The 12949-nt window shown below is 51.7% G+C and overlaps 19 non-coding genes across 19 annotated transcripts; all 19 read right to left on the bottom strand.

Annotated features, from left to right (window-relative positions):
• Positions 1-223: 223 nt before the first annotated feature.
• On the bottom strand, positions 224-305 carry Trnal-cag (transfer RNA leucine (anticodon CAG)). The gene has a single exon. It is a non-coding gene; the product is annotated as a tRNA-Leu (tRNA).
• A 78-nt stretch (positions 306-383) lies between these two features.
• Trnal-aag (transfer RNA leucine (anticodon AAG)) lies at positions 384-465 on the bottom strand. The gene has a single exon. It is a non-coding gene; the product is annotated as a tRNA-Leu (tRNA).
• A 287-nt stretch (positions 466-752) lies between these two features.
• Trnah-gug (transfer RNA histidin (anticodon GUG)) lies at positions 753-825 on the bottom strand. The gene has a single exon. It is a non-coding gene; the product is annotated as a tRNA-His (tRNA).
• A 382-nt stretch (positions 826-1207) lies between these two features.
• Trnae-cuc (transfer RNA glutamic acid (anticodon CUC)) lies at positions 1208-1279 on the bottom strand. The gene has a single exon. It is a non-coding gene; the product is annotated as a tRNA-Glu (tRNA).
• Positions 1280-1559: 280 nt separating this feature from the next.
• Trnal-cag (transfer RNA leucine (anticodon CAG)) lies at positions 1560-1641 on the bottom strand. Its single transcript has one exon. It is a non-coding gene; the product is annotated as a tRNA-Leu (tRNA).
• Positions 1642-1719: 78 nt separating this feature from the next.
• On the bottom strand, positions 1720-1801 carry Trnal-aag (transfer RNA leucine (anticodon AAG)). Its single transcript has one exon. It is a non-coding gene; the product is annotated as a tRNA-Leu (tRNA).
• Positions 1802-2088: 287 nt separating this feature from the next.
• On the bottom strand, positions 2089-2161 carry Trnah-gug (transfer RNA histidin (anticodon GUG)). Its single transcript has one exon. It is a non-coding gene; the product is annotated as a tRNA-His (tRNA).
• A 382-nt stretch (positions 2162-2543) lies between these two features.
• On the bottom strand, positions 2544-2615 carry Trnae-cuc (transfer RNA glutamic acid (anticodon CUC)). The gene has a single exon. It is a non-coding gene; the product is annotated as a tRNA-Glu (tRNA).
• A 280-nt stretch (positions 2616-2895) lies between these two features.
• Trnal-cag (transfer RNA leucine (anticodon CAG)) lies at positions 2896-2977 on the bottom strand. The gene has a single exon. It is a non-coding gene; the product is annotated as a tRNA-Leu (tRNA).
• A 78-nt stretch (positions 2978-3055) lies between these two features.
• Positions 3056-3137, bottom strand: Trnal-aag (transfer RNA leucine (anticodon AAG)). Its single transcript has one exon. It is a non-coding gene; the product is annotated as a tRNA-Leu (tRNA).
• A 287-nt stretch (positions 3138-3424) lies between these two features.
• Positions 3425-3497, bottom strand: Trnah-gug (transfer RNA histidin (anticodon GUG)). The gene has a single exon. It is a non-coding gene; the product is annotated as a tRNA-His (tRNA).
• A 382-nt stretch (positions 3498-3879) lies between these two features.
• On the bottom strand, positions 3880-3951 carry Trnae-cuc (transfer RNA glutamic acid (anticodon CUC)). Its single transcript has one exon. It is a non-coding gene; the product is annotated as a tRNA-Glu (tRNA).
• A 6655-nt stretch (positions 3952-10606) lies between these two features.
• On the bottom strand, positions 10607-10688 carry Trnal-aag (transfer RNA leucine (anticodon AAG)). Its single transcript has one exon. It is a non-coding gene; the product is annotated as a tRNA-Leu (tRNA).
• Positions 10689-10975: 287 nt separating this feature from the next.
• Trnah-gug (transfer RNA histidin (anticodon GUG)) lies at positions 10976-11048 on the bottom strand. The gene has a single exon. It is a non-coding gene; the product is annotated as a tRNA-His (tRNA).
• A 382-nt stretch (positions 11049-11430) lies between these two features.
• On the bottom strand, positions 11431-11502 carry Trnae-cuc (transfer RNA glutamic acid (anticodon CUC)). The gene has a single exon. It is a non-coding gene; the product is annotated as a tRNA-Glu (tRNA).
• Positions 11503-11782: 280 nt separating this feature from the next.
• On the bottom strand, positions 11783-11864 carry Trnal-cag (transfer RNA leucine (anticodon CAG)). The gene has a single exon. It is a non-coding gene; the product is annotated as a tRNA-Leu (tRNA).
• A 78-nt stretch (positions 11865-11942) lies between these two features.
• On the bottom strand, positions 11943-12024 carry Trnal-aag (transfer RNA leucine (anticodon AAG)). Its single transcript has one exon. It is a non-coding gene; the product is annotated as a tRNA-Leu (tRNA).
• A 287-nt stretch (positions 12025-12311) lies between these two features.
• Trnah-gug (transfer RNA histidin (anticodon GUG)) lies at positions 12312-12384 on the bottom strand. Its single transcript has one exon. It is a non-coding gene; the product is annotated as a tRNA-His (tRNA).
• A 382-nt stretch (positions 12385-12766) lies between these two features.
• Trnae-cuc (transfer RNA glutamic acid (anticodon CUC)) lies at positions 12767-12838 on the bottom strand. The gene has a single exon. It is a non-coding gene; the product is annotated as a tRNA-Glu (tRNA).
• Between the last annotated feature and the right edge of the window lie 111 nt (positions 12839-12949).

Genomic DNA, 12949 nt, shown 5'->3' with positions numbered 1-12949 from the left:
GACAACGGCCAAAATTTAGCGTTTCCACTTTGTAGAACGGCATGCTCGGGACGCATTTCGTGGAGACGAACGCCAGCAATCGTGACACCAGACTGCGCCTGTGAATCCTGTCGTTGCACCACGCACTGTGCTGCTACGACAATTTAAGAAAGAGACGCTCACGGCTTGCTGCGCTGTTCCCTTCGCGGGTAATCAGTGCTCCTGCTTTCGAGACAGAAAACATTGGCAGCGGTGGGATTCGAACCCACGCCTCCGAAGAGACTGGTGCCTGAAACCAGCGCCTTAGACCGCTCGGCCACGCTACCTACGTGGCACGGCGGTCACAGGAGCTGCGTTCTACCCCACGAGAAAACATCGCAATGGCACAAAAAACGAGAAAAAGCTGGCAGCGGTGGGATTCGAAACCACGCCTCCGAAGAGACTGGTGCCTTAAACCAGCGCCTTAGACCGCTCGGCCACGCTACCTGTGCCCGTGTTCTTCGCTTTTGTAGAAACAGTGCACGACACAGCTTCCTGTTCTGCTGCGACTGGCTGCTCATCCATTGCACCTCAAACAACTGCCATTTTCGAATAGAGATTAACTACACAGGCAGCTGCCCGCTCTCTGGTGCGGCGGCATTACGTGTTGATAATGAATTGGTAGTGCCACCCGCAGCCTGCGGAACATGAGTGAAAAATCAAGAGGGCACCGTAATTTCAAACACTGAGTCACAATCGTCACTGCAGCGACAGCAAGGCAAAACTTTAAAAATTGCCGTGACCAGGATTCGAAACCTGGGTTATTGCGGCCACAACGCAATGTCCTAACCACTAGACGATCACGGCCACGGAGGCACCGCCGACGGCAGTTCTCGCGACTGCAAGTGGCGATGAACAGCAAAGCTCGGCCCACACACCACTGTGTCTCCCCACAGCTGTGCCAGACGCGGTCTCCATTATATGTATACTGGCAAACGAACGTGTCTGCGCTGTAAGGACACTAAGCAGTGTGGTTAGCTGCATTCAACCCCCGTGGCAATGTCTTGCAGTCCTCCAACTCTGTTGACCACAGGTATGTGCCTCAATAAGAGGTGGACAGACGTCGCATCGCTCTCGCCGTCACTTGTGACCGCGAATCGTACTTAACGTAATTTTCTGCAAGCGTCAGCGGAGCGTCAGTCGAGCTAAGTCGGGCCAAGTCGCATAAGAGGAGCAACAAAATGCGCATTTCCGGTACCGGGAATCGAACCCGGGCCTCCTGGGTGAGAGCCAGGCATCCTAGCCACTAGACCACACCGGATAACGACGCAAGCGCTCCTCCAGCGAACGCAGCAAACAGTACACACGCTACTTGACGACAACGGCCAAAATTTAGCGTTTCCACTTTGTAGAAACGGCATGCTCGGGACGCATTTCGTGGAGACGAACGCCAGCAATCGTGACACCAGACTGCGCCTGTGAATCCTGTCGTTGCACCACGCACTGTGCTGCTACGACAATTTAAGAAGGAGACGCTCACGGCTTGCTGCGCTGTTCCCTTCGCGGGTAATCAGTGCTCCTGCTTTCGAGACAGAAAACATTGGCAGCGGTGGGATTCGAACCCACGCCTCCGAAGAGACTGGTGCCTGAAACCAGCGCCTTAGACCGCTCGGCCACGCTACCTACGTGGCACGGCGGTCACAGGAGCTGCGTTCTACCCCACGAGAAAACATCGCAATGGCACAAAAAACGAGAAAAAGCTGGCAGCGGTGGGATTCGAACCCACGCCTCCGAAGAGACTGGTGCCTTAAACCAGCGCCTTAGACCGCTCGGCCACGCTACCTGTGCCGGTGTTCTTCGCTTTTGTAGAAACAGTGCACGACACAGCTTCCTGTTCTGCTGCGACTGGCTGCTCATCCATTGCACCTCAAACAACTGCCATTTTCGAATAGAGATTAACTACACAGGCAGCTGCCCGCTCTCTGGTGCGGCGGCATTACGTGTTGATAATGAATTGGTAGTGCCACCCGCAGCCTGCGGAACATGAGTGAAAAATCAAGAGGGCACCGTAATTTCAAACACTGAGTCACAATCGTCACTGCAGCGACAGCAAGGCAAAACTTTAAAAATTGCCGTGACCAGGATTCGAAACCTGGGTTATTGCGGCCACAACGCAATGTCCTAACCACTAGACGATCACGGCCACGGAGGCACCGCCGACGGCAGTTCTCGCGACTGCAAGTGGCGATGAACAGCAAAGCTCGGCCCACACACCACTGTGTCTCCCCACAGCTGTGCCAGACGCGGTCTCCATTATATGTATACTGGCAAACGAACGTGTCTGCGCTGTAAGGACACTAAGCAGTGTGGTTAGCTGCATTCAACCCCCGTGGCAATGTCTTGCAGTCCTCCAACTCTGTTGACCACAGGTATGTGCCTCAATAAGAGGTGGACAGACGTCGCATCGCTCTCGCCGTCACTTGTGACCGCGAATCGTACTTAACGTAATTTTCTGCAAGCGTCAGCGGAGCGTCAGTCGAGCTAAGTCGGGCCAAGTCGCATAAGAGGAGCAACAAAATGCGCATTTCCGGTACCGGGAATCGAACCCGGGCCTCCTGGGTGAGAGCCAGGCATCCTAGCCACTAGACCACACCGGATAACGACGCAAGCGCTCCTCCAGCGAACGCAGCAAACAGTACACACGCTACTTGACGACAACGGCCAAAATTTAGCGTTTCCACTTTGTAGAAACGGCATGCTCGGGACGCATTTCGTGGAGACGAACGCCAGCAATCGTGACACCAGACTGCGCCTGTGAATCCTGTCGTTGCACCACGCACTGTGCTGCTACGACAATTTAAGAAGGAGACGCTCACGGCTTGCTGCGCTGTTCCCTTCGCGGGTAATCAGTGCTCCTGCTTTCGAGACAGAAAACATTGGCAGCGGTGGGATTCGAACCCACGCCTCCGAAGAGACTGGTGCCTGAAACCAGCGCCTTAGACCGCTCGGCCACGCTACCTACGTGGCACGGCGGTCACAGGAGCTGCGTTCTACCCCACGAGAAAACATCGCAATGGCACAAAAAACGAGAAAAAGCTGGCAGCGGTGGGATTCGAACCCACGCCTCCGAAGAGACTGGTGCCTTAAACCAGCGCCTTAGACCGCTCGGCCACGCTACCTGTGCCGGTGTTCTTCGCTTTTGTAGAAACAGTGCACGACACAGCTTCCTGTTCTGCTGCGACTGGCTGCTCATCCATTGCACCTCAAACAACTGCCATTTTCGAATAGAGATTAACTACACAGGCAGCTGCCCGCTCTCTGGTGCGGCGGCATTACGTGTTGATAATGAATTGGTAGTGCCACCCGCAGCCTGCGGAACATGAGTGAAAAATCAAGAGGGCACCGTAATTTCAAACACTGAGTCACAATCGTCACTGCAGCGACAGCAAGGCAAAACTTTAAAAATTGCCGTGACCAGGATTCGAAACCTGGGTTATTGCGGCCACAACGCAATGTCCTAACCACTAGACGATCACGGCCACGGAGGCACCGCCGACGGCAGTTCTCGCGACTGCAAGTGGCGATGAACAGCAAAGCTCGGCCCACACACCACTGTGTCTCCCCACAGCTGTGCCAGACGCGGTCTCCATTATATGTATACTGGCAAACGAACGTGTCTGCGCTGTAAGGACACTAAGCAGTGTGGTTAGCTGCATTCAACCCCCGTGGCAATGTCTTGCAGTCCTCCAACTCTGTTGACCACAGGTATGTGCCTCAATAAGAGGTGGACAGACGTCGCATCGCTCTCGCCGTCACTTGTGACCGCGAATCGTACTTAACGTAATTTTCTGCAAGCGTCAGCGGAGCGTCAGTCGAGCTAAGTCGGGCCAAGTCGCATAAGAGGAGCAACAAAATGCGCATTTCCGGTACCGGGAATCGAACCCGGGCCTCCTGGGTGAGAGCCAGGCATCCTAGCCACTAGACCACACCGGATAACGACGCAAGCGCTCCTCCAGCGAACGCAGCAAACAGTACACACGCTACTTGACGACAACGGCCAAAATTTAGCGTTTCCACTTTGTAGAACGGCATGCTCGGGACGCATTTCGTGGAGACGAACGCCAGCAATCGTGACACCAGACTGCGCCTGTGAATCCTGTCGTTGCACCACGCACTGTGCTGCTACGACAATTTAAGAAAGAGACGCTCACGGCTTGCTGCGCTGTTCCCTTCGCGGGTAATCAGTGCTCCTGCTTTCGAGACAGAAAACATTGGCAGCTTTTTTTTTTTTTTTTTTTTTTTTTTTTTTTTTTTTTTTTTTTTTTTTTTTTTTTTTTAACGGGCCTCCCAACTCCCCTTATAGCCCGGCCTTGCGCTCTCCATAAGTGCCGTCGTTGGCGAGCTTCGGTGGCTGTACAATTGGTTGATGTAGCTCCCCCGATGACAATGAACGTAGGTGTTCCCCCGTTGATCCAGATATTCCTGCGGAAGAGCAAGTAGTATCCCCGAATGGTCCAATACGTGGAAACATACATGCGAAATGAAAATAAATGATGTCTTCCAAAGTAATGCAACGGAATGAATTGGGATGCAGCAAAACAGCACACATACAAAAAAAAAGGGAAAAGAAGGAACGTCCCTAGAGAGACGAGTAAAAAGAACAAGGACCTGAACTTCAAAGGAAAGTAATTCTGCCCGTGGGTCATTGAAAGCCATATCTGGAAAGCACCACATCAACCAACTTGAAACTGAAAACGCCGATTGACCACCTCGGTCATTGCCACACAGCAGTAAAAGAAGAAAAAAAAAAACGGATGAAAAGACACAAAGAGAGCACATAAAAAGGAACAATTGGTTAGACAAGGCACAGACCAACAGGAAACTGCATAAGAGAACACAAAGTACAATGCTGCAAGAGAGGTCCATGCCACTAAATAAAAGAATGGAAAGCAAAAGCGTCCACCGCTATAAGAAAAAATAAATAAATAAATAAACAATAGAACATCGACCACTCGATGATTAAACGAAAGGATAACGGAGAACTACAAAAACATCAAGGTGCGCACGACAGTAAATTTCGTCGAGCAAAACATACACAACATGACGGAGACATACAATTCAATATATTTCGTTACGGTACGTTCCGGTCTAGATCTGTTCACGTCATGGACGGGACAGGGAAACTATATATAAAGAATGAATCATAGTCAAGAATAATTCAAACTCGTGTTGAATACATGAGATAGAGCAGCATTCAAAAAATTGGAAAAAATCTCGTGATAAGGTGCACGAACGCGTTCGGTATTATGTTCAGTCCAAAGGTAAGTAAGGAAGTCCAGTTTATCAGTCAATCCGAGAGAAAACATAGAATGAATGGTGTGTCCAATAATCCAAATCGTGGCATTGCGTTTGGCGACAGGGTAAGCCTTACACTGCGGCACTATGGCGTCGATCGCGGTCACATGATGCGTAGCCAGTCTGTTAATCAAGCGTATCATATCGCGTGCAGTGTCCCAAACAACGCTAAATTTGCGACACACAAAGCGATGTTCAAGAGTGTCCTCTTCAGCGCACATTTCACAAGCACTGGATTGGAGAAGATGAATGGACTGTAATTTTGAGTTCGTCGAAATTGTACGGTTCACCAATTTGTACCACGTCGCACGTACTGCCGCCGGGACAACCTTAGACGCAATGTTTTTCCACACGGTAGTCCAGTCGTACTGCGGCAGCCGTCGTTCCCATTTATTCTTCAATGGAGTCCCGCGAAGAGCTCGTATGATATCACTGACCGTGCGTCCACTGACATCGCTGCTAACAACGTAACTACCATAAAGGTAGAAGTGGCGCACATAATTTACCGAATAAGGAATATCAGAAACAAAAACTGGAGCAGCCACCGAATGTGGTCGATATTTGGCAAACAGAACCGCCGTCACACTACGAGGCCCCTTTTCAACCACCACAGTAGTCCTTCGAAAGAACAACGCCGCACACTTTGCGTGGAGATCAACCAGACCCAGCCCCCCCTCCATCACGCCCAAAGTGCACGTGTCCATGGACACCTTAAAAATATTACCTTTCCACAACAGCCAGTAGACTGCGTGTTTGATGGCACGTTCAAGTTTCTTCGGCAGTGGCAGAATCTGGGCCAAGTACCACGCTTTGGCAAGTACACAGGTATTTATGAGGAAAACTTTTTCACCAAGCGCCAGATTCCTGACAGCGTGGATTTTCGCCAGCGCACGAATCTGATGAAGCGTTGTGCGCCAGTTTAGCGCCGCCATCCGTTGGATGTCGTCCGTCAGGACAATGCCCAGAACTTTGTATTGCTGTTTAATACAGTACCAGTGACGGTGGACAGCACGCATGCGCGGCGTAAGGGGGAGTAGAGCCGTCTTAGTAGTACTTACGACCGCCCCAGTCGCCGTCTCAAACTGTTTCAGAGCACTGTACAGCCTATCGATGTCACCCGGCTGTTCAATAAACACCCCCAAATCATCAGCATAGGCTTTACAGATTAGGTGCTCGTCACCCACTCTGATGCCCCGACACGCGTGGCAAATGGAACGAAGGAGAGGGTCTAAAGCTAAGGCATACAGCCCCATCGATAGAGGGCAGCCCTGACGCACAGAACGCCTGATTTGTATCGTATCACTGAGGTGGCCATTAATGCTGACGCGTGACGTGGCATTGCGCAAAAAATTTTGAATCAGCCTTGTAAACTTCAGCCCGAAACCCATTCGGGTCATGACTTTCTGTAAATAAAAATGACTGATTCGATCAAATGCATTTTTAAAATCTACCAATAAAATCCCAGCAGTCCGCACCCTGGCGCTTTTGACATATCCTATACAGTCTCTATATGCCAAAATAGCATCGAAGATATTCCGATCTCTTACCGCGCACGTCTGATTTTCACTGAGGACTTTCGGCAGAACTTGCTTCATCCTAATTGCGACACACCGTGCCACAATTTTGTAATCCGAGTTTAACAGAGTTATAGGGCGGACATTGTCAATGCTCGGCACAGCTGTGGTTTTCGGAACGAGGGCAATACAGCCCTCTTCAAATTCTGCCGGTATATCAATGCCGTTTTGAATGTCATTGGCAACTGCAAGTAGAGTATCACTCAGAACATTAAAAAACTTGAGATAAAATTCTACCGGTATCCCATCTACACCGGGAGATTTCCCTCGCGGACTACCGTGAACAGCCTCTCTTAGTTCATCAAGAGTAAAGGTTGCGTTAAGATGAGCCCTATCGGTGCGGCCCAAAACATTTGGCGTCTGTTGCAATAGCCACCGCATCGCGCCAGGAATCACAGCGACATCGTTGAAAAGAGACGCAAAGTGCTCAGAAATTTCCCGTTCAATTTTGCCCGCGTCAGAGATTTTTGTACCGTCACGTGTGATCCAAGCATCAATGCGTAACTTCGCGCGCCTCCGTCTCTCCCTATTTAGATGGTACACAGATAAGGCCTCCCCGTCCACGACACCCACCGGCTGACTTCGAATAACCGGGCCGTCACATTGCCGCCTCAGCTCGTGGAACAGTTTGGCCTTAAACTGCTTGAGAGTAGGAAGAAGTTCGGGCTGGGCTGTAACTCGCTGGGCGAGATCACGCAGACAACTCTGATAAAAACGCGCTGTCTCACGACGCCAATGGGCAGCTTCGCGGCTAAAATTAATTAAAAATGCCCTTATAGCCGGCTTAGCAACCTTCACCCACCACTCAAGAGTGCTGCGTGCCGCAGGCTTGGCCTGCAGAACGCTTCGCCACATGACGGTAAACTGTCGATTAAAATGTACATCACTTAAAAGGCTGCAGTTAAACTTCCACAACGTCTTCCGACGAGGAATACGGGGAAGAGATAAAATGAGTCGACATACATAACCACAGTGATCAGAAAAAAGAACTGGATGAACTTCTGCCTCTAAAACATTAGTCACAAGCGGGGACGACACATAAATCCTGTCAAGACGACTATGGCCCGTGGGATAAAAATAGGTAAACTCCGTTGTGTGAGGGTGGATCACACGCCACGTATCTCGGAGCCGGAGTCCATCAACGAGAGCAGAAAGTCCCGGACACCTATTGGGTCTAGGCTCCTGGTCCCTGTCTTCTATAACAGCATTAAAATCTCCCCCAACAACTAAGTTGTCCCGATTGCGGTGAAGAAAATAACAGAAGTCCTGAGAGTAAAATCTGTTCCTTTCAGGCGTGCTACCAGAAGGGGCATAAACATTAACAAAAACAAAACCATTAACAGTACACGCAATAGCACGGCCATCCGGCAAACAGTCAATACCTTGTACGTCATGACCAGAACGGACTAAAATCACCGTGCCTGTTCCTTCCAATGACACTACGTTATCAATAACAATAAAATCTGTAAAAGTAGCAAAAAACGACAAGGCGTCACGCGTAACCTCTTGTAGAAATGCTATATGACAATTATTGGCACGTAAAAAAGCGTGCAGGGCGGACACCTTGTACTGACTACGCATTTTGTTTACATTGACAGTAACAACATTCCACTGACGTGGATCAGACGCCATACGGAGATAAAAAAAACACAAAAGAAACAAACAGATAACAGGAAAACCTGCATCACAAGTTAAAATGTGTGCCGCAGAATAAACAGGTTAGTCACGGGATGAAGTCCCGTCATCCGGTTCCTCCACATCCGCCGACCAATCCAGCCGGTCACAGGGAGGAGGGGGCTGGGGCACGCTTGCAAACTCCATAGGCGTGTCTGCTGTAGATCTGGACACCTCCGTGGGGGAGGAAGCTAAGGAAGGTGTCGACCCAGGGTCACGCACAGACGTATGAGTGCGCCGAGGGTGCGGGTCGCCAGATTTCCGTTTAACAGGCATTGGAGCAGACGGCACAGCGTCCATGGCCAAGTCAACGTCCGTTTCGGAACCCTGCGTGCTCAAAATATCTTTAAGCCGGCGAACAGCCACGTCACGCTTACTGTCGGCAGGGGTGGTTTTCTTTGCCGGCTGACTGCGAGAAATGTGTCGTTGCTGGCCACGTCCCGACGCCGACGCCGGCCGGGACGCAACGTCAACACGCTGCGGGGTCCGCTGCGAACCCTGCTGTGTCGGTTGGGACTGAGATGGCACGACGGCCCGACGGACCGGAGACGGGCTGCGAAACCGTCCGGAAAAGAAACCTGATTCCAATCGACCAGAAGTACTGGCACAGCGTAAACGTTGAGGGTTGCTAGTGCCGGCAGTATTCCGCTCGCGTCGCGATTTGGGGGCCTCTGGAAACGAAAAACTCTCGAGGCGGTGGCCAGTAACATGGTCGGAAGTAGCCACACTCGCGGACGCAGCACGCGTGGGGAACACAGGGGCGGGGTCGGATCTGGACAGCGGCACAACGTCCGCGACCGAGTCCGATATTGCTACAGAGCTTACAGAGGTAGCGGATTCTAAGACTGATGGCGTCTCAACAGCCAAAGCAGACAATGAAGCCGTATGTAACGCAGCTGCATCGACGAGGTTAGATTCTGCAAATGGCACGCGTTCAGGAACGAGTGCTGACACTGTGTGTTGCGCGCTAACAGAAACGTCCTGCGACGCAGTCACATTTGCCGAAAGAGAACTAACAGTCACTTCCGACACCACGCGATGTAGTGGCAAAGAGGGTGAGGTGTCCATGTCAGTAGCGTCCACCGGTACGGCGGTTGCCTCAGCGCGTCGCGCATCGCGGGGGGTGGGACCAATGGCGACTGCTGCCCACGTCATCTCGTCTTGACTACTGCCACGCGGTAGCTGTACCGGCCGCCTACGCGCAGGACAGTCCTGCCGGAAATGACCAGTACTATTACAAAAAGAACACGTCTGGGGCTGACCGCTGTACGTTATGAAAGCGCGTTGTCCTTTAATATAAACAAAAGAAGGAATATGTTTCTTCACTATCATCTTTACACTACGGATACCGTTATCCACTTGAAAAAGATAAGCAGCTGACCATTTGTCCTTTGACACCGACAAAACAGTGCCATAAGGCGTCAAAGCACTAGAAATCGTTTCGTTCCTCATTTCAAACGGGAGATTGAAAACACGCACTGTCCGTACACCAAAACCAGCATTAGACAACACAACATTACTAATTCTACCATCAAGGTGCTTAAATTGGCGCACACCGTCATTGACCGTTACAAGAGTGTCACACATTTCGGGAGTTGGCAGCTTCAAAAACAAAGAGTTCAAAAAGGAATCCAATTGTAAACCAAGAACGTCACTGTCCGTTAAGTTCAAATCCTCACGAAGCCATTTATGAATTTCGAAAGCGGACGGCCGAATTACCGATCGATCAAAGGCGCACTGAATGTTATTCTGACGATCCTCGGAATCACCGTGATCCATAGTACTCACTTCACGAAAAAGTACAGCACAGATGAAAAACCGCGCCGCGAAGCAACCGCCGCCGCCGCCACGAAGCACCCGTAAACACCGCCCGACACGCCGGAGCGAGCGCGCGATGTGTTCGGGCCCACGACTCCGAAGAGACTGGTGCCTGAAACCAGCGCCTTAGACCGCTCGGCCACGCTACCTACGTGGCACGGCGGTCACAGGAGCTGCGTTCTACCCCACGAGAAAACATCGCAATGGCACAAAAAACGAGAAAAAGCTGGCAGCGGTGGGATTCGAAACCACGCCTCCGAAGAGACTGGTGCCTTAAACCAGCGCCTTAGACCGCTCGGCCACGCTACCTGTGCCCGTGTTCTTCGCTTTTGTAGAAACAGTGCACGACACAGCTTCCTGTTCTGCTGCGACTGGCTGCTCATCCATTGCACCTCAAACAACTGCCATTTTCGAATAGAGATTAACTACACAGGCAGCTGCCCGCTCTCTGGTGCGGCGGCATTACGTGTTGATAATGAATTGGTAGTGCCACCCGCAGCCTGCGGAACATGAGTGAAAAATCAAGAGGGCACCGTAATTTCAAACACTGAGTCACAATCGTCACTGCAGCGACAGCAAGGCAAAACTTTAAAAATTGCCGTGACCAGGATTCGAAACCTGGGTTATTGCGGCCACAACGCAATGTCCTAACCACTAGACGATCACGGCCACGGAGGCACCGCCGACGGCAGTTCTCGCGACTGCAAGTGGCGATGAACAGCAAAGCTCGGCCCACACACCACTGTGTCTCCCCACAGCTGTGCCAGACGCGGTCTCCATTATATGTATACTGGCAAACGAACGTGTCTGCGCTGTAAGGACACTAAGCAGTGTGGTTAGCTGCATTCAACCCCCGTGGCAATGTCTTGCAGTCCTCCAACTCTGTTGACCACAGGTATGTGCCTCAATAAGAGGTGGACAGACGTCGCATCGCTCTCGCCGTCACTTGTGACCGCGAATCGTACTTAACGTAATTTTCTGCAAGCGTCAGCGGAGCGTCAGTCGAGCTAAGTCGGGCCAAGTCGCATAAGAGGAGCAACAAAATGCGCATTTCCGGTACCGGGAATCGAACCCGGGCCTCCTGGGTGAGAGCCAGGCATCCTAGCCACTAGACCACACCGGATAACGACGCAAGCGCTCCTCCAGCGAACGCAGCAAACAGTACACACGCTACTTGACGACAACGGCCAAAATTTAGCGTTTCCACTTTGTAGAAACGGCATGCTCGGGACGCATTTCGTGGAGACGAACGCCAGCAATCGTGACACCAGACTGCGCCTGTGAATCCTGTCGTTGCACCACGCACTGTGCTGCTACGACAATTTAAGAAGGAGACGCTCACGGCTTGCTGCGCTGTTCCCTTCGCGGGTAATCAGTGCTCCTGCTTTCGAGACAGAAAACATTGGCAGCGGTGGGATTCGAACCCACGCCTCCGAAGAGACTGGTGCCTGAAACCAGCGCCTTAGACCGCTCGGCCACGCTACCTACGTGGCACGGCGGTCACAGGAGCTGCGTTCTACCCCACGAGAAAACATCGCAATGGCACAAAAAACGAGAAAAAGCTGGCAGCGGTGGGATTCGAACCCACGCCTCCGAAGAGACTGGTGCCTTAAACCAGCGCCTTAGACCGCTCGGCCACGCTACCTGTGCCGGTGTTCTTCGCTTTTGTAGAAACAGTGCACGACACAGCTTCCTGTTCTGCTGCGACTGGCTGCTCATCCATTGCACCTCAAACAACTGCCATTTTCGAATAGAGATTAACTACACAGGCAGCTGCCCGCTCTCTGGTGCGGCGGCATTACGTGTTGATAATGAATTGGTAGTGCCACCCGCAGCCTGCGGAACATGAGTGAAAAATCAAGAGGGCACCGTAATTTCAAACACTGAGTCACAATCGTCACTGCAGCGACAGCAAGGCAAAACTTTAAAAATTGCCGTGACCAGGATTCGAAACCTGGGTTATTGCGGCCACAACGCAATGTCCTAACCACTAGACGATCACGGCCACGGAGGCACCGCCGACGGCAGTTCTCGCGACTGCAAGTGGCGATGAACAGCAAAGCTCGGCCCACACACCACTGTGTCTCCCCACAGCTGTGCCAGACGCGGTCTCCATTATATGTATACTGGCAAACGAACGTGTCTGCGCTGTAAGGACACTAAGCAGTGTGGTTAGCTGCATTCAACCCCCGTGGCAATGTCTTGCAGTCCTCCAACTCTGTTGACCACAGGTATGTGCCTCAATAAGAGGTGGACAGACGTCGCATCGCTCTCGCCGTCACTTGTGACCGCGAATCGTACTTAACGTAATTTTCTGCAAGCGTCAGCGGAGCGTCAGTCGAGCTAAGTCGGGCCAAGTCGCATAAGAGGAGCAACAAAATGCGCATTTCCGGTACCGGGAATCGAACCCGGGCCTCCTGGGTGAGAGCCAGGCATCCTAGCCACTAGACCACACCGGATAACGACGCAAGCGCTCCTCCAGCGAACGCAGCAAACAGTACACACGCTACTTGACGACAACGGCCAAAATTTAGCGTTTCCACTTTGTAGAACGGCATGCTCGGGACGCA

The sequence above is a fragment of the Schistocerca nitens genome, unplaced genomic scaffold (assembly GCF_023898315.1).
Source record: "Schistocerca nitens isolate TAMUIC-IGC-003100 unplaced genomic scaffold, iqSchNite1.1 HiC_scaffold_344, whole genome shotgun sequence".
NCBI lineage: Eukaryota > Metazoa > Arthropoda > Insecta > Orthoptera > Acrididae > Schistocerca > Schistocerca nitens.
Note: the sequence above shows the minus strand (reverse complement) of the source record. Positions and strands in the feature narration are given on the sequence as shown.